The sequence below is a fragment of the Anabrus simplex genome, chromosome 1, assembly GCF_040414725.1.
Source record: "Anabrus simplex isolate iqAnaSimp1 chromosome 1, ASM4041472v1, whole genome shotgun sequence".
NCBI lineage: Eukaryota > Metazoa > Arthropoda > Insecta > Orthoptera > Tettigoniidae > Anabrus > Anabrus simplex.
In genome coordinates, this window is record NC_090265.1 from 225,861,752 (window position 1) to 225,881,330 (window position 19,579).

A 19,579-nucleotide genomic window follows, 5' to 3' on the forward strand; every position below is an offset into this window, starting at 1 on the left:
CAAGAGGTGGGGGATCATTTTCTCCTCTCTCCAATAGTAAGTTGTGGAGTGCAAAACATGCAGTAATGCATTCTAAAGTGGTAGATCTTTGCCTTCCCAGTCTGAACTGAAGACCCACTGACAAGCATGGGAACCTTCTTTTTGCCACTCCAAATGCTTGCTCGATGCAGTTCCGAGTGTATACCAGAGTAGAATTGTACATCATCTCTGGTTCAGTCTTGGGATTTACTAAGGGTGTCAATAGAAAATTTGAGCATGGGTAACCTCCATCACCTAAAAGGATTCCATTGCCCATTTCTCTGTTGACAAACTGAGCACGCAGCCTACTCATTAAAAATATGGTGCTGTCATGCAGATTCCTGCCAACAGGCTACAACATTCCAGAACTTTAATGAAGGTGTACAGACTGCCTGTACATTTATAGAAAAGAAACCTTTTTTATTACGGTACAGTTATGCATCATTTCCACCTGGTGATATTATGGGAATGTGAGTACAGTCTATACAACCAATCACTCTTGGAAACCCTGACATGGCAGAAAATTCTCTTTGTATTTCCAGACGTCCTCTGTCAGTAGTGGGGGGGAGGTTGGATCAAAGTTTCGGCGAGCATTGCAATCTCGTGTGTCACTTGCCTAACCACTCTGCACATGGTTGATTTGTGAACCCCTACCAAGTCACCCAAAACAATCTGAAAACACCCGGTAGCGTAAAACCGAAGTGTTATTAGAAGCTGGTTCATGGGAGAGAGAGGGTGGTTTCTATTTGTTTGTCTACAAATTCTTTCCTCAATAATTGACAACAAAAAACACACGCGTCCTTGCCTAACCTAAATCTTTTCACAAACTCACGTTCGTTACACATAAAAAACAGTTCATGTCTATCGTGAAAAATTCGTCTTCTTAATATAATTTCTTCATATTGTTCAAAGATTTCTTCGTCAGAAGAATCCATATGAATAAATTACCTGTACTTGATACACTCGTAACAACTCACCAGCGAACAGGCCACGGCAGGAGTACGGCACGGTACGAAAATTACAAAACATAATAAACAAGCATGCTGCGGGATAGGCTGAAGTTTTGTCATGTTGGCTTATTAATTCTAAAAAGTCTGGTTTTATATAGATATAAATATGCCTGAGTTAAGTATTTATTTCAAGATTTGGGTGGTATAAATTAATCGTCCCATGTTCAACATTAGGTTATTTGTGAGAATAATGACTACGGAAAACCAAATAGTACGTCACTCAAATCCCATTTTCTACACGAACTTGAATTTATTTATCACTGAAACGTTAAATCAGATGCATTTAAAAAAAGAATAGCATTCTTGAATTTTAACGACTGCAAGAACTGATTGGAGAATCAGTGCTTGATCAGCATGAATTTGCTGGTCAAATCTGATGGGGGATTGATCGTCGATCAAACACTGATTGCTGTTTCTGCAACTCACATAGGATGATTGCCAATCAAACCCACACTGATCGCCAGTCAATCTCTGGTCAAACTCTGATTTGCTTTTCTGCAACCAGGCTAAAACACCCAAGATGACCGTCGGATTCAATAGTTCAAACAGTTGAGGCGCTGGCCTTCTGACCCCAACTTGGCAGGTTCAATCCGGAGGTATTTGAAGTTGCTCAAATACGTCGGCCTCGTGTGGGTAGATTTACTGGCAGCAAAAGAACTACTCCGAGACTAAATCCCGGCACCTCAGCGTCTCCGAAAACCGTAACAGAGTAGTTAGTGAGACGTAAAACAAATAACATTATTAGAAGTGACCTCTTACGTCCTAGGTCCCTGAACTTAAGACGTTGTAGACCGCTTACTAAATGTGTGACAAATGCTATTATTTTTATATCACTATTGCAATGGCACATGCTGGGATCAAGATGTGGGCTACCACTAGACTTAGGTTACCCCTTTTTGATGGTTGGTTTAGTCAATACAGTAGAGACAATACGCGACACTTACGGATTTAGCCTTGCTAAAATGGGAGACAATTCGACGGTGGCGCTCCTTAGTGACTTGACCTGAAGAGTCGCGCTAAATTCAAATATCAATAGAAATGCATTACGAAAATGGATAAATAAATTACGTCTAGAAAGAAAGTATTATTGAGATATTAACTTCGAAGTTGTTAAATCAATTCTGGATAAATGAATGAAGAATTATTTAAAAGGTTATTATTTAAAGACTGAAATTAGAAATATAAACAAGATGTGAAATGGCTTGATCTTTCATTTATGCATTACTTTTTTTTTTGCTTTAGCATTCCTGCCTGTACTTTTACGGTTAGATTTGTCTTTTTTCTCATTTAAAAAACATTGTATCATCACATTAAGACACTTGTCAATAAAAATGACGGCACATTCCTTACACACATGATGCAATGAATTAACACTTAAAAGCTGGACAGTTTTCCTCCTAACATGAAGCCTACTAACAGAAAGAAAATCTATAAAATCTCGGCTTTAATCTGAGAAGAGGGATAAAAGAAAGAAAAGTATGAAAATGTTGTCGATAGCGATGCCTTGAGGAATATTTACGTACAATTAGAGTAAAAATGTAACATACCCTTACCCCTGCGGGTGGGAGATGCACATGTAGAATACACCCGCGGTATCCCCTGCCTGTCGTAAGAGGCGACTAGAAGTGGCGACCAAGGGATGCTGGTATTAGAACCATGAAACTACTTTTGATTCGTACCATCACGCGGGGAAAACCATGGGCCGCCTTTACTTTCGAGTAGTACCACTATATTTGGTACACAATAGGTTTGTGATTAGTAGCAGCAGAGAGTGGTTCCCCTGTGGGTTTCCAGTACCCGTGATTAGTACCATTGTGAGAAACACCACGGGTCTGGGTGTTGCCTGTGAGTTGTACCACTATATGAGCGACACCGTGGGTCTGCGTTGCCTGTGATTAGTACCCACTATGTGAGGAACACCACGGGGCCCGTGGGACCGGCACCCGTGACTAGTACACCTAGGTGGGAAAACTCATCGGTTTGCGATGGCTATGAGTGGCACCATTGTGTGCGAAACACCATAGGTCTGCGTTACCTGTACGAAGTACAATACTTGTGATTAGTACCATCTTGTGTGGAACACTGTGAGTTTTCGCTACTTTGATTAGTACCCCAACATGACAAATACCATGGTTCTACTTTACTCGCGACATGTACCATTCTGTGGGGCCTTAGACTTGGATTTTGCACCCCTGCTATTCAGGAGTCTGCTATTTATGAGTGGTCCCTTGGTCAGTAATAAATTATATATGATCCGTTTTTTTAGTTGAATCCACTAATTTTTTTGTTTGCTCGTTTTACGTTTTTGTTTTTTGCTTCATGTCCAGCCATTCCTTCTTCATGACTATTTTTTTTAATTTTGGTCAGTGGATGATTTTGAATCTTTTGTTGTCATTTCATTTCGTACCATAGGGGCCGATGACCTAGATGTTAGGCCCCTCTAAACAAGCATCATCATCATCATCTAACATACCCTTGGCTGTATAGTCGAGAATTTCTAAAATGGCTGGCCTGGAAATGATCTGAACAGATCTTATAATTCTCTTATAAGCGTAACGTCCCTTCTTTCTTGTACACCTTATCCAAATCACTTCTGTGACATTTTAAAACCCACAGATCACACCTACAACAACACATCGGTATTGAAGGTTAACTGCTGCACTATACAATAAAATATGCGTATTCTATTTTAAGCCAGTTAAAATATGGGTCGACCAGGTCAGAAGATTATGAAGTACTATAAAAATCTCTTTGTCACTGGAAGAATATATTTGCAAACACAATAATACTTACATTTTCTTGTCACGAGAGAAGCGAAAGAAAGACCGCGCATTCTTCTCTACTTCATAGTTAATGCAGCCAAACACAGCACATACCTTTCCCCTCATGTTGAGAGGAGATATCAAGGAATGACACACGCTACTATGTAATTATGTCAACTCACTGAAAACGGATAAATAACACCAAAAACTTCACACACAAATACACGTGCTCTTATGACAGAATCAGTAGTTCACAGGTCTACCCGCTAGAGAGAGCTCTAATAGCTGTCCCTCGATATCTCGCTGAGTGTCGCGTATTGTCTCTACTGTATTTGGTTTAGTAAATGCCATGCCTTCGGCGCTTTGAGTTGCAGCCAGTAGCCAAGGGAGAAGCCTGCTGTGTTGTCAAGGCTGCTTCGCAGGCTACTGCCCTGGCCGCCTCTGCTACTGCCAATACTCTCCACCTGATCAGTGGAGATGGTAGCCTATGGTTTAGCAAATTAAAATCCGGCTTTGTGGCTAAATGGATAGAATGATTGCCTTTGGTCCGATGGCGCCGGTTCGATTTTTACAATCAACCCCCTTATACTGTTAATTCCCCTGGCTTGGGGACTGGGTATTTATGACGTCATCGCCATTCATTTTATCCTCATTAGGTCACCACCAAGCCTATACGGATGCCATGCACCATTATTATTATTATTATTATTATTATTATTATTATTATTATTATTATTATTATTATTATTATTATTATTATTATTATTATTATTATTATTATTATTATTATTATTAAATATTGAATTTTACAGCGATCGTACCCATCGTTCACTGGTTAATTAGCTTCCTCGGGAGATCAGTGGTGGTGTCCGACCCATGACCACGGGTTCGATTCCAATCAACAAAAGGCAAAACTAAACCTGTAAGATTGCATTTCATTTTAGCAGATCTACCTATAAAAAGAAAACTATTTTTACTCATATAACAGCACCCCTGTAGTGCCTTTGTACAAGGATGTTATCTATATGATTGAAAAGTCACAAATATGAGGTGAGGAGGTACATATGATGAGTAACGCATGGTTGATAGCAGTGGCGATCTGATGGACCGAAGCCTAGCCCACCAACCCCCCCCCCCCCACGCCCCGGTCAAGGCTTTAACCGATATATAGCAGGAAGCCACGCGGGGTGAGTCGAGGGGAGAGGGACGAGAGTCTGGCAATATTCACTCCTTTCAAGTTGTGTAAACGGAACAATATGTCAGATACTTACATTATAATGTGCTTTAGACTTCCGTCATTCTCAGTTGAGGTTTAGGCTTCACTGATAGCCTTGGTAGCCCTCAGCACACGCCACTGCACTATTGATAATTATCACCGAATCACAATGTATTTTATTTTATACCTTTCTTTTTTTAAGGTAAACGATCGCCCCAGACCTCAATATTTAGATCACGAACCGAAATTCCTTACACAAATATATAATCTACATCAGAGGAGTCAGCTGGGCGCCCGCTGAGGCTAGCCCAGTGCGGCCGGATTGGCGTGACGTAAATGAGGGCAGCTTACATATACAGCGGACACACTTTGCAGGGAAGCGAAGGAGCATTGATGTTCAACTGTGATCATAAAGCTCTCGTACACTACTAAGTGAAATTCTGATTGGCGTGCCGATTTGAAAATAAAGCGCTATAATTGCAACAAAAACGTGATCTTTTCAAGGGATGGACATGACATTATTTCCATTTTTGAAGTAAAATTACTGTTATTCATTAAGTAAAAAGTAATAATTCTACAAGATTAGTGCTTGATTTTGCACAGTGTTGTAGTGTTGTGTGACTGAATTTCTGAAAACAGTATTTAAAATTTAACAGGCGTCCGATGATAATAGCTAGCCTCTAAATGGCGAGAGGGAGTTTCAACACGAGTGAGGACCAAGGGCAGTGCGTGGTATTGTTGCAGTGTTGCACAACTACCAATAATTTTGCACTTCATTTGCCTTAGTCCATCACACACTTGGAAGGCATGTAGATCCAGTACTACATGTAAGGTATGCAAGAAATACCACCACACGTTGCTACACCAAAACGATCAGAATGAGGAAAAAACTAACATAAACAAGACTATGGCACAAAACCCACAGGATAACGACACACTCCAATCGTCGCATCACTCTCTCAGAAGTACTTCAAACACTCAGGTTCTTCTAAGCACAGTCACGGTTAAAATCAAGGACTCAATCGGAGGATATCGCATGCGAGGCATATTAGATAGCGGTTCCCAAAGCAACTTCATATCCGAGCAGGCGGTACAACAACAACAACAACTTAAACTTAAGAGGAAAAGAACGACCGTTATATCCCTAAAGGAAATTCGGTGAACTGACATCCGAAGCTGATTCATCGGTAAACGTAGAAGTGCACTCGACAGTCAGTGACTTTCATTTCAATATGGAATGTATCTAGGATAACTGGCAATATCCCTGCATCAAACATCGACCTCAAGGAATGGAATATCCCAAAGGATGTCATCCTCGCTGATCCAGATTTCCACCTTCCTCAGCGCACTCACTTACAAATCGGGGCTCAGTTCTTTTTGCATCTCATGAAGGAGGGGAGGAAATTTCGCGCAGGATATCCCACACTGCAGAACACTCAGTTAGGATGGATTCTAAGCGGGGAGTATCCACAGCAAATGAATGAAGGAGAAGACAATGGGCAAAGATCTAATTCATTCTTTATTAGGTCTGACCTCAGTCTTGAGAATCAAACACAACGATTCTGGTCCATAGAGGAAATAAGTCATGAAATTCGTTCACCAGAACATGCGGAATGTGAGAAAAATTTCATCGACACCACCTTAAGGGACGAGAGTGGAAGATATGTAGTAGAATTAACCCTGAAAGAGGAAATAAACCTAGGAAGCTCAAAGGAGATTGCAAGACAACGTTTTCATTTCCTGGAGAGAAAATTGCAAGTGAAGAGCAACCTTCGTCAAGATTATGTCGAGTTTATGAGGGAATATGAAGCACTTGGACACATGGTCGAACTTCAACCAAATTCCACACTAAGACAAACAGAATATTACCTTCCTCATCACGCGGGTCATAAGCATTCGAGCAGTACTACCAAGACAAGGGTGGTTTTTGATGCCTCTACAAGAACCGACAATGGCGTGGCACTGAATGACATTTTAATGGTAGAACCAACAGTACAAGAAGACTTATGCTCATTGGTCATGATGTTTCGTATGTATAGAATAGCCTTTACAGCTGACATAGAGAAAATGTACCGACAAGTAAGAGTGCACCGAAAACATCAACCCCTGCAATGCATATTATGGCGAGAAAGCCCTCAGGACGAACTAAAATCCTACGCCCTTACTACCGTCAAGTATGACACATCAGCAGCAGCTTACTTAGCTACAAGATGCCTGGTACAGCTGGCTACGGATGAAGCAACCAGATTCCCTCAAGCGGCTTCAGTTCTTCGCCATGATTTTTATGTGGATGATTGCATCTCAGGGACAGATACTTTGGATGTAGCTCTAAGGTTGCGAATCGAACTTCAAGACCTTCTTCATCTTGGAGGATTTCCGTTGAGAAAGTGGTGCACAAATAGCCCAGAACTCCTAGAATCAATCCCAGAGAACTTACGAGAATATAAACATTCACTGACTGACAGTGAGAGCAGCGTAGTAAAAACGTTGGGTTTAACTTGGCACCCACCGAGCTCGATAGCTGCAGTCGCTTAAGTGCGGCCAGTATCCAGTATTTGGAAGATAGTAGGTTCGAACCCCACTGTCGGCAGCCCTGAAAATGGTTTTCCGTGGTTTCCCATTTTCACACCAGGCAAATGCTGGGGCTGTACCTTAATTAAGGCCACGGCCGCTTCCTTCCCGCTCCTAGCCCTTCCCTGTCCCATTGTCGCCATAAGACCTATCTGTGTCGGTGTGACGTAAACCAACTAGCAAAAAAAATTGGCACCCTTCAACGGACCAATTTCAAATCAACTGTAGCCTGAAGCCACATCAATCGATCTCAAGGGAATCCAAGTGCTCAAAAAGTATGGTGCTGTCCATAATATCATAAATATTCGATCCACTAGGGCTGATAACTCCAGTAGTTGTTCTCTTCAAAGTCTTCATACAATGCCTGTGGCAAGAAGGTTCAGGATGGGATGATCAACTGCTCGATACCTGGATTGACCTTTATCAACAAATACCACTACTTAATAATTTCAAATTTCCAAGACTGGTCCTCAGTGAAGGGATAGTGAAGAATATCGAGATACATGGCTTCTGCGATGCTTCACAGACTGCTTACGGGGCTGGCGTGTACATAAGATCGGTTAAACTCAAAGCCGAGGTTCACACGAGACTTCTTTGTGCAAAATCAAGGCTTGCACCTCTAAAACAGATTTCAATTCCCCGTCTCGAATTATGTGGTGCCTTAATTTTGGCTCGTCTTGTCAAGAAAACGCTTGAAACTCTACGCACTACCCCCGATGGTGTACTACTTGGGACTGATTCAGCAATCGTATTAGCTTGGTTGCGCGCATGTCCTTCAAAATGGAAAACATTCGTGGCAAACAGGGTGGCAGAAATTCAAGACACTGTACCAGCCTCCCATTGGCGTCATGTTGGATCACTGGACAATCCTGCAGATCTTGCATCACGAGGAGTACAGCCACGGCTTCTTCAAGACAATGCACTATGGTAGGAAGGCCCCAGCTGGCTGCGTCTAGACCCTGCATCATGGCCAGCACAATCAGGATGCGACACCTCGAAGATCCCTGACCAAAAACTTGTAACATCACTTATTGTCATAAAACACGATGATACATTCCTGAATAGATTCTCATCCTTAAACAGATTACCGGTACTCAGAACAGTTGGTCAGTGTCTCAGATTCTCTTCCAATTGCAAGAAAACTCGCAGTGAGCGCGATACATCACCACTGAAACCACAAGAGGTAAATAATGCCTTCAGGGTCTGTATCAAAATCGTACAATCGGTCTCTTATCAAAGAGAAATACTCTGCCTAAAGCAAGGTAAAGCTGTTGATGCAAATAGTACACTGAGGAGTCTGAGCCCAATTCTAGACCAAAATGGTTTTCTTCGAGTCGGAGGAAGACTACAAAACGCACCAATTCCATACGAAGCCAAGCATCAACTTATATTTCCTCCTGAACATCACCTCACCAAACTTCTCTGCCTGAGTGAACATGTAAGATTACTACACGCAGGACCTCAATTGCTCATTTCATCGCTGCGACAGAGATATTGGATACCGAGGATTCGCCAAATCGTTAAGATATGCATTCATTCGTGCTACACATGCTTCAGACTGAGAAAATCAGCAGCTCAACAGAAAATGGCAAACCTCCCAAGATTTAGGGTTACTCCTACTAGAGCCTTTATGAACTGGCCCATTCCTAATATGGATAGGCACACGACGAAGTAAGACGACTGGAAAGGCTTAAGCTGGAATATTCACATGTCTTTCGATCAGAGCTGTGCACATCGAAATCATCTCTGATCTTACAACAAGTGCATTCATGGCAGCACTACGTCGTTTCACCTCACGTTGAGGTTGAGCGACAATGGCACCAATGTCATTGTTGCATCGAGGGAATTAAAGGAACTTCAGAAGTTCTTACAAGATCCGAAACAAGAGAAAGAAATTGTGAAGATCGCAGAAGGAATAGGCATTACCTGGCACTTCATCCCTCCATCTGCACCTCATTTTGGAGGTGCTTGGGAATCCATGGTAAAAGCATTTAAATTTCATCTTCAAAGAACGATGGGAACAACAATACTTACATTTGAAGAATTAACTACCCTAACTTCACAGATCGAAGCTTGCCTGAACAGTCGCCCTCTATCCAGATTTTAGCGATGAACCGACAGATTCATCCTATCTCACTCCATCACACTTCCTTATCGGTGAGCAACTCACGGCACTTCCCGTCCGCGATCTCAAACCTTGTCCCATTAACAGTCTCTCTAAATGGAGACATATACAAAAAATGACTCAAGACTTCTGGAATATGTGGTATAAGGATTACCTCAACACACTTCAGCAACGTTACAAATGGACACACGAGCATCCTAACTAACGTCCTGGTGATCTTGTATTCATCAAGGATGACAAGCTGCCTCCTCTTCAATGGAGAAGAGGATTGGTGGAAAGGGTCCATCCCGGAGATGACGGTCTCGCCAGAGTAGCTACTGTCAACACCACTTCTGGTGCCATGATGCGTCCTATCAACAAGTTGTGTGTATTGCCAGAAACGAACTGGGAATGATCATCACACTACAGTTTGCTTGAACATTATCAACGTATTGTTATAAAAATCGTGTTTGCCCTATTTTTGACTAGTACATTTTTGTGTGCATATGTTCCATTTTATTATTTTTCTTTTGGTGGGGCGGTATGTTAGGTAAATTTATTCTCTATAGTAGTCTTTGTCTTGTAGGTTGGCAGCTGTATAAAATGTGTACATTATTAAAAATACAAGATGTCGGAAAGCTTAGTTCACGTTTATTTCACATATCATCATCATCATCATCATCATCATCATCATCATCATCTGTTTACCCTCCAGGTTCGGTTTTTCCCTCGGACTTAGCGAGGGATCCCACCTCTACCGCCTCAAGGGCAGTGTCCTGGAGCTTCAGACTCTTGGTCGGTGGGTACAACTGGGGAGTATGACCAGTGCCTCGCCCAGGCGGCCTCACCTGCTATGCTGAACAGGGGCCTTGTGGAGGGATGGGAAGATTGGAAGGGATAGGCAAGGAAGAGGGAAGGAAGCGGCCGTGGCCTTAAGTTAGGTACCATCCCGGCATTCGCCCGGAGAAGTGGAAAAACACTTCCAGGATGGCTGAGGTGGGAATCGAACCCACCTCTACTCAGTTGACCTCCCGAGGCTGAGTGGACCCCGTTCCAGGCCTCGTACCACTTTTCAAATTTCGTGGCAGAGCCGGGAATCGAACCCGGGCCTCTGGGGGTGGCAGCTAATCACGCTAACCACTACACCACAGAGGCGGACTTATTTCACATATACTGTAGTTTATTACTTAACGATTTTTTAAAAATAGATATTTGTTCGTGGCGTCGACCTCTGTAGATCTTTTGCCACTACTTTCACCATATGATAGGAACTTGCGTGTAAGTGGAATTGCGGTACTGTAAAGTGTTGAATGTAAAGAAAGGAACGTTAAGGACGACACAAACACCCAGTCCCCAGGCCAGGGATATTAATCATTTACAATTAAAAACCCCTGACCCGGCCGGGAATCGAACCCGGGTTCGCCGGGTGACAGGCGGACGCGTTGCTACCTACACCGCGGGGCCGGGCTGTAAAAATGTGACGCTGGAATTTTTGGTGCAACACCCAGCTTCAGGTACCACCAGCCGGCCACTGGTGAGGACATAGGTATTTACTATCCAAGACTAAATCCAATATTAAACTACAACAATGTAAATATATCTACCAGACATATATACAGTATGCCTTCAAATAAATAACCTAACTGATGTTATTCCCGGTAAGCATGTTTGGATTGTTGGTGAGTTTATCAGATAATTTAAACCAGAACAACCACAAGCCACAGCTTAACCACCTTAACACTATGTTATATTACAAATGTTTCTAAAATACCTCTTAAAATTTAATAGTGAAAATTGTAATAGGGATGTAGGCAAAGTTCGCGCCAGATAGCGCTCGTGTAGTACTGGGTAAGCGCAAGGCGATCGTCTTATGTTTCTCCCAGTCAGCAGCGAGTGATGTAAAGAATGTGAAGGAGTTTTCTGAGCTAAAGCCGATTGCATATTCTCTCATTTTACTCCAAGACTATATTAATTAATTGTATAGTTATATTCCCTAGTATATTACGGACGATTTTCAGCGTTTAAGCATTAAATAGCTGCTAAATGAGCTACGGACCAGAGACGCTAAAACTAACGGGAGGAAGGAAGAATTAGTACAGCGGTAATTAGAAAATTTTAACACGGTTTATTATCCAAATAATGAATAGGAGTCTTTTCCTAAAGATTGCAATTACTTGAGTGTTGTACATTGATACATATATAAATATACCTCCGCAAGACTTAAATCATAAATAGAAATTCAAATACGCACTTGCTCCCCTTGCTTATAGACTTCGATTCATGTTTTTTTTTTTTTAATGTTGATGGCTTACATGAAACTGTAGATACAGCCTTGTCCACTACCAAAGGCATGTGAATTTCTTGAGTTTCTCAGTGCCGGTTCCTTTGCAGATTTGACCATCAGCCATTAGGCGAAGATCATTATCACAAATTTGCTATTGATGGATTATTTCATATTTAGAAAATCGGAAATAGATGGAGGACTACAATTGTGTTATGCTGGATACAGACTTTTCAGTGAAAATTTTGTTTTGTTTATTGAATGTTAATTTCAATCGGGTTAAGTTCTAAAATGCAGTGCTGTGAAATCCGAGTACACAAAATATAAAACCTATACGGTAATGTGAAGCTTATTTTAGGAGTACCTGGTGACATTATAGGAGGGGAATGTGAATGTTTTGCTGGAGCAGGTCCCAAGGCATGTTGTAAGCATATTGCAGCTGTAAGCTATGCATTAGAGCACTTCCCCAAGACTAGTATTATTCAGTGTTCAGAAGCATGCAGTCAAAATTTATAAACTTTTCAGCATCCCCCTACCAAACGTTTGAGGCCAGTTGGCCCTCTGAAAGTGGAATGTTTACCCTCGGAACAAGTTTTGTTATTATAATCTCAGTTGCACCAGTTATAACTATAGTCGAGGGGCATTTCTGTCTAAAAGCAAGGGGGCTGTTTTCAAGGATATTTTCTCTATCAGGCCAAATGTTCAACTCTTTAAATTGGCAGTACCTGAAACTAATCCAAACATTAAATATTCTCCCAACCGTAGTTTTATGGATTCCGAAGTTACGGCATAGTTTCTCGGTCCGTAGCTTCATAACTGTCAAGAAGAAACACAGTCTGGGTTCAAGAGGGAATATCTGTATATTGTATCTGTCTTCTCCCAGAACAGCAAACACCAAATTGCAATGTTAGACGTCTACAAACCCTGTATACAACAATATGGCTTCAGGATCACGCATTGTTTGCTCAACAACCAAATTACCTGTAGTATTTGTTTGAGAGCTGATGTCTTTGAAAATGGGAGTCACAAATGTTACATTCACTTCTTCGGGTATATTCATGATTTCTTCCCGTACAAAGGAGGTGATTTCTGCATATTCCGATATTGTAGGCTTATCGTGGAAATCCGGCAATTTTCTGGTGTATGGCCTCTTCCTTGTTTTTGTTGTGTCCGTGGTCCATGAAAAAACCGATGGAACAGCGCCCGGTTTGAATCGTTCTCTCTCAGCTTTAAATACAAACGCATAAATTCGGTGGTTGTTATCGAAATGCCCGATCAGTTTATAGGTATAAAATACGAATTATTTCCCTTCGGAAATCGCACTTACCCAACAAAGTTTTCGTGAAATCACCGGGTTGAAAATAATAGGAACACACTTTAATATTTTCGATCAGATTTTTCTCACCGAAATGTTTCCTTCTAATAGCAGGTAACCATTTCTTCCTCATTCCTTTATTTTGTGGAAACTGGTGAAACGAAAATGGGATTCCCTATTTTTTTCAAAGAGGAACACTGCAATAGCTCGGCATAGTCACGAAAATAACAACTTAAACAACTTAAATTCGTGGATATTTAGCGGCATGAGTACACAGGAGACAAATGAAAAGCGCATTGCGCTTACCCAGTACAACAGCAGTGCGCTCTATCGGTGCTAGTTCTATACATCCCCATTCATTACGTACATTATAAAAATATTTGAGGTTATAGGTCTAACTCTTTATTGTATCCAGTCAAAATACGTAAACTGCAATGAATATAAGTAACATTTCTTACAACGTAAATTGAAATTGACGTAGATTTCTGCCCCTTTTCTTTCTTTATTTTCCACCTCCATTTCAAACTCTGGTATCACCGAATGATCGAGAGTGACTGGGAGAACTTCGCCCAAACTTCACGGCCCGTGACGTGGCTACGTGCTTATCGCCTGCCTGCCCACCCGATTACAGCTGATGTAGGTACCCTCAAAAACGCACACAAAATGCTGTCAAATGTGTACACAGTTTTACGAGTATTTGCAAGTTATTTAGCCTACACATATTGTTGCACACACGCACTAATGAACCGCCATGTTGACAAAAACTGACTGGTAAAGAAGCATGTCACAACCAACTACCAACATAACCAATTCGCATACTTGACTTCAACACGACTTCCACATTAGTCTCATTAAACAACTCTTGTTAAACAACAACTCACTCTCACTCACAAGACTGCCTCTTTATATACGTTGCCTGGCCAGGCTTCTAGATGAAAATGACACATGTTTTCTCGTAAATTCGAGAGTCGCCAATAGCCTATTTAAAATGTAAGGAAGTTTCTACATAAATCCAGTCGCACATAGAGTTGTTCTGGACTTATAGTGTATTGCACAATATTGCAGTGGATTATATGTCATATAATCTATTAAGTACGTGTTGTTACATTAAATAAACTCATATTGATATATATACAGCAGAAATTTCATGACATAACCTCACAAATTATACGATCATGATTAAACCAAATAACGTTCGTACTCAACTACGTAAATAATAATAATAATAATAATAATAATAATAATAATAATAATAATAATAATAATAATAATACTGCGCCATTCCTGCGTCCAGATCAGGCCGCGAAGAAATCCAGACTAGCTCATTTCCGATTAAATTTCTATTTTCATTGCTTCTTGAGGTCGTGGGTCCGGAGAGATAATCAGCTAGCTGTGTTTGCCGGCTGAATCCCCTTCAACTAAGGCAAGGAATGTCTCCATCTCGTCAATCAATTATTTTTGCATAGTAAAATTCGTATTCCTTAACCTAAGGTTGACTGTAATATCTACTTATCCTAGTATAACATAAAAATGCCAATAAATGTGACTATTATCATTTATTATAATTGAAAATCTTGAAAATAAAAGAAGAATGAAATATCATTGGAAATAAGTATCTCTCTTCATTTAACATTCGTTAATCAATGAAGTAACTCATCAAAGATCTTTGATTAACACCTTAAGCGGGGAGCTCGGCACACACTGGCCCACACTTAGGTGTATCTTCCTGATTGAAGAAAATATTTAATTATTTGATTAAAACAATTTTAGACTAAAATGAACTATTGAAGGGCCAGAAGAAAAATATTTACTTGAATATAATGTATTTAATTGTTGAAAAATTCGATTATTTTAATTTTTCAATACTTTGTGCAAAAACGTACTAAGTGCTTTCAAACTGTGATACCGAGATTGCTTCTTCCTAACAGGAAAGCTCTGGTTTTTGTTTATACAGTAACTTTCACTGAATATTTTAGGAAGTTTACTATCAATCTCTGCCTGGAAATAAATGTTTCTGTATATGTAAATTGTAGATTTACAAAGTCTACATGTACTTAAAAGATGTACAATGGAATAAATTATAATATTCATGAAATTTTCTGTTATGTTGGTTAGTGATTTCGAGGGATCAATTTTATATAGCCTCCCTACAATTCATAAGTGACATAAACGGACTATATTACACTACAATACAGGTAATATTTACAGTATTTACAGTCTTCACAGCATTATGTCCTTTACAGCTGTTCATTATGATGCACACGGAAGCAGATCATATTATATAATCTGTCTCACCTTTGCATAATTTATATAATTCTATTCCGAAACGCGATCGTTTTCTTGTTATGTAAACTTTCCACCCTAGCCACCCATTCCTTAGCAAGAGGTTCTCATCAAATGACATTTTGCCATCTGGGGTACAAGCGTCCGAAAATTCTTCTAACAGGTGGCCAAATACTGGATTTATCTTGTATATTTTGGGAGGAAGTTGTGCATTATTCACCTCATTGTCAGAGATATGTAAAAAGCTGTGGTGGAAAATAAATAATAATAATAATAATAATAATAATAATAATAATAATAATAATAATAATAATAATAATAATAATAATAATGTTATTGGCTTCACGTCCCACTAACTACTTTTACGATTTTCGGAGACACTGAGATGCCGGAATTTAGTCCCGCAGGAGTTCTTTTGCATGGCAGTAAATCTACTGAAAAGAGGCCGACGTATTTGAGCACCTTCAAATACCACTGGTCTGAGCCAGAATCGAACCTGCCAAGTTGGGGTCAGGAGGCCGGCCAGGCCACTCAATCTGGCGAGAAAAAACATTTTGTGTGTCATCAGCTCATAGAAAATAGGCGAAGTGAACAAGCGATTGCTAGAAATAGTGTCATAATTTAGGTTTGTGTACAATCCCCTGCATCAACAGTATGGCCATAAGAAGCTTTATTTCGTCCTTAGTTGTTCGGACACGGTCTTGATCTCAATTTTTTCCTTTCGTCTAACTAAATTGGGTTTTATGTGCGATTTCCTGCTCGGCATCTTTTGTCTGTTCGGCTATGTTCTGGCTTATCTCGTCATAAAAAAATAATTAAAATATTTCGCTCAGTTTTGTTCTCCCAAAAACGCTCTCTTTACATCACGATGGAAATTTGGATCAAAGCGGGAATTTCTATGTCCATTTTCTGTATAAGTTGACGAAGAACTTGCAATGGTTGGATTGTAATCAGTATTATCGTCACAACTGTCACTGTCATGATCGCTACTTGAACTGGAACCAAACACGTGTTGTCTTTTTTGCGACTGCTGAACATTTGCATCAGCTACGTCCAAACCCTGTATATCCGAGCCTGCAGTACTTATTTCAGGTAATTTCCTGTCACATACGAATTCCCCTTCGGCAGAACTTACTTCACTAATATCACAATTTGCCCCACTAAATTCCAACATTTCGTAAATCATCTTCCTCTAACAGTGGGGGCCGGTAATTCGTTATGGTTATTTTAGCGAAAAAATGTCAGAAAAGGATCGATTAGAACCCTGGTCTCAGCAATTTGGACGGAAATCATGAAATATGATTGTATTACGGATGCGTACGATGATAAAATATTGTGTAACTCGCGATAAACACACACTCCAGTCGTGAAGGAAGAACTGAAAACTGGGGATAATAAATCAGGTCAGAGTTGTAAAATGTCATCAGAGGTGTCTGTTCAGTGCCATAATCTCTAGAAATCCCTCCTACAGCAATATTATTACATCCAAGGGACGATTAGGCGATGAGCTAAAGCTTCAGCGCGGAGCTATTAGGCCTTAGGTCGTTCTTGCCCGGACGTCAGCTGCGTTCTTTATGTTGCAACTCATGGATGACACATTGATATTGGGAGAACATAGTTGAAAAACTTCACATCAGATGGCAGACTCATCCAGAATACACCGCTGCAGGCAGGCAACTGAGAAAAGAATTATAATTTGAATCGGCGGATATATCCGCGTTTCCCACCGAGCAATCGACTTGTAGCCGCGGATCTCACCGTATCGCCCACCGAACGGGTTAAAACAAAATAATTACAATTATGTATCGAAAAGTAGAAAATAAATCTGAAATAATTCCTCTAATTCTGTGCCTTCAATTAAAATCACATCTCTTGTTCAATTCTTTTGTGACTGAATGAGATTACAATCCCTACTTTCGTTAATGTTATAAAATTTACAGATCTATCTATTTTATGTATTCATAAAAAATTATGCATTCATGTCTTCACATCTCCAAATTAATAATATTGAGGATATCAATCACATCAGTTGCCTTATATGTGGATACGTCATGAAAAAGATAAGCGATAAGTCATTTACTACGTATACACTCTTCAAAGTTATCATCTATTATCATTACCAATAGCTCATGTGGATATCATCCCTCTCATAAATTCTATTAATTAAGATAACTGCATAAATGGATCACATACAAAATATCAACATGTAATTGCTAACTTACAACACCTCATTCATCGCTATTTATTAAAATAAGTATCGTATATCATTTAAGAAGGCACTCTAACAACCAATATCTTCAGCAATTATGTGTCAGTAACCTCACCAGTAGCATAATTGTGATAAGTAAGTACGATATATATCAAACGAACAGGACTGTGGTTGAAATCTGGGTTAATGTTGGTTAATATTCTACTCAACTTTCTTTATATGGATTTATCTCGATGATTTATATGTGCCTACCTCCTATATGTGAGCTATATAAATCATATTCAATGTTGGATATGGAATACCAAAGAATTATTACTCATCAGGGTGTTAAATATATATTATTAACCTCAAATATCGCCAATCCTCCCAATATAACCATTGCAACAATCCATTCTCTTCTTTATCGACGAAATAATAACTATCGCCATCATTCTTCTTATTATTATTCACTCATTCTACATAGATATCATCTCTTTCATATCTCTTCATCACATTTCTTCTTTCATCTCAACAACCCTCATGTACACGTTGACTTGACGCAGATTATTCCATAATCATCATCTATTTGCTTGAATATTCAATTTCTTCTTAATTACTTCTGTTTCATTTCACATTACGCATATGTCTTCACATAATCCAACTATAACCTACATATGTCATTGTATCACCTGCATTTTATAATATACCAACCATATCTTATTCGTTACGTTAACCACAATGTCAATTTAACTTTCATAATTCACATAGCTAACCTCATCTCTACGTTAGACAACATTACGTACGCATTGACAGGTTACATATATCACATTCACATCCTAGCCAAAGAACTAGTATTTTGTTTATATGACTACCTATCAATCCCTTTGCACTGTCACATGTATATGATATCACACAAAAATCCACTATTTATGAGCTAATTCGAAGATTTCGCTGCTTCACTATCGCCTTATTACAAAAGGAAATAACAGTTCATTTCAAAAGTTTTTTATTATTTTACTTACTGCTCCAATGGCGTTGAAGTAGATGTACAGTACTGAGACATCTGCGATTTAGGTCTGGCTGCTATATCCTCCTGGTCTCTGGGATGTTATGGGACAGGTCATGCTTCCTTCTCCATCATCTCAGGTAAGCCTTCCCCGGACATCGGCCATGGTCTTCTTAGCTCATGTTTACGGGCATCTCTTGCGCGAATGTAACAAAAATGCATACAGACATAGCCAGTTTCGTCATCTTAGGATCTTCACTGCCATCTAACATCAATATAGGTGTTAAATAAAGCGTTTATCTAAGTTTCAATTCCGTTTTTCTTTTCTATATTACCAATATGTCTGCCTAAAATTCAATTATATACTTTAATTCCTATTTTATAATGTTGATACTAATTGCCGTAACTTTAATATTTCTTGTTGGCGAGCTTTAAATTATCTGGTGCTGCTGTTCGGGATACGTGACGTAATCCTTTATGTAATCTTTTTCTCAATTTGCCACTCTAATTTCTTGGCGTTTATTTATGCGTTTCAACGCAATGCTCTGTAATATCGACCTTTTTCTTCCCAATGTTATGATAAATCCTTTCAGATTTCGGTTAGCTGTTCGTAATATATACTTACTATTCTCACGATCGGAACGTTGCTTCTTGTAGCTTGCAGTATTTTATGAGAAGTCGTAATCATTATGTTATGACAATCTCACCGCCACCTTGATACTTCTCGCCTCAGTTACGCTGTATGTATTACTTTCTCGACATCGATTATTGAATTTATGTCCGTATCTATTCTTCTGGTGGCAACTGCGTCCATTTTAGTCCCAA

General features: G+C 39.8%; 1 protein-coding gene across 1 annotated transcript in view; it reads right to left on the reverse strand.

The window, feature by feature from the left end:
• LOC136864279 (gastrula zinc finger protein XlCGF57.1) overlaps positions 1-19,579 on the reverse strand; it is a 231,976-nt gene that overhangs the window by 606 nt on the left and 211,791 nt on the right. The gene's annotated exons all lie outside the window — the stretch shown is intronic.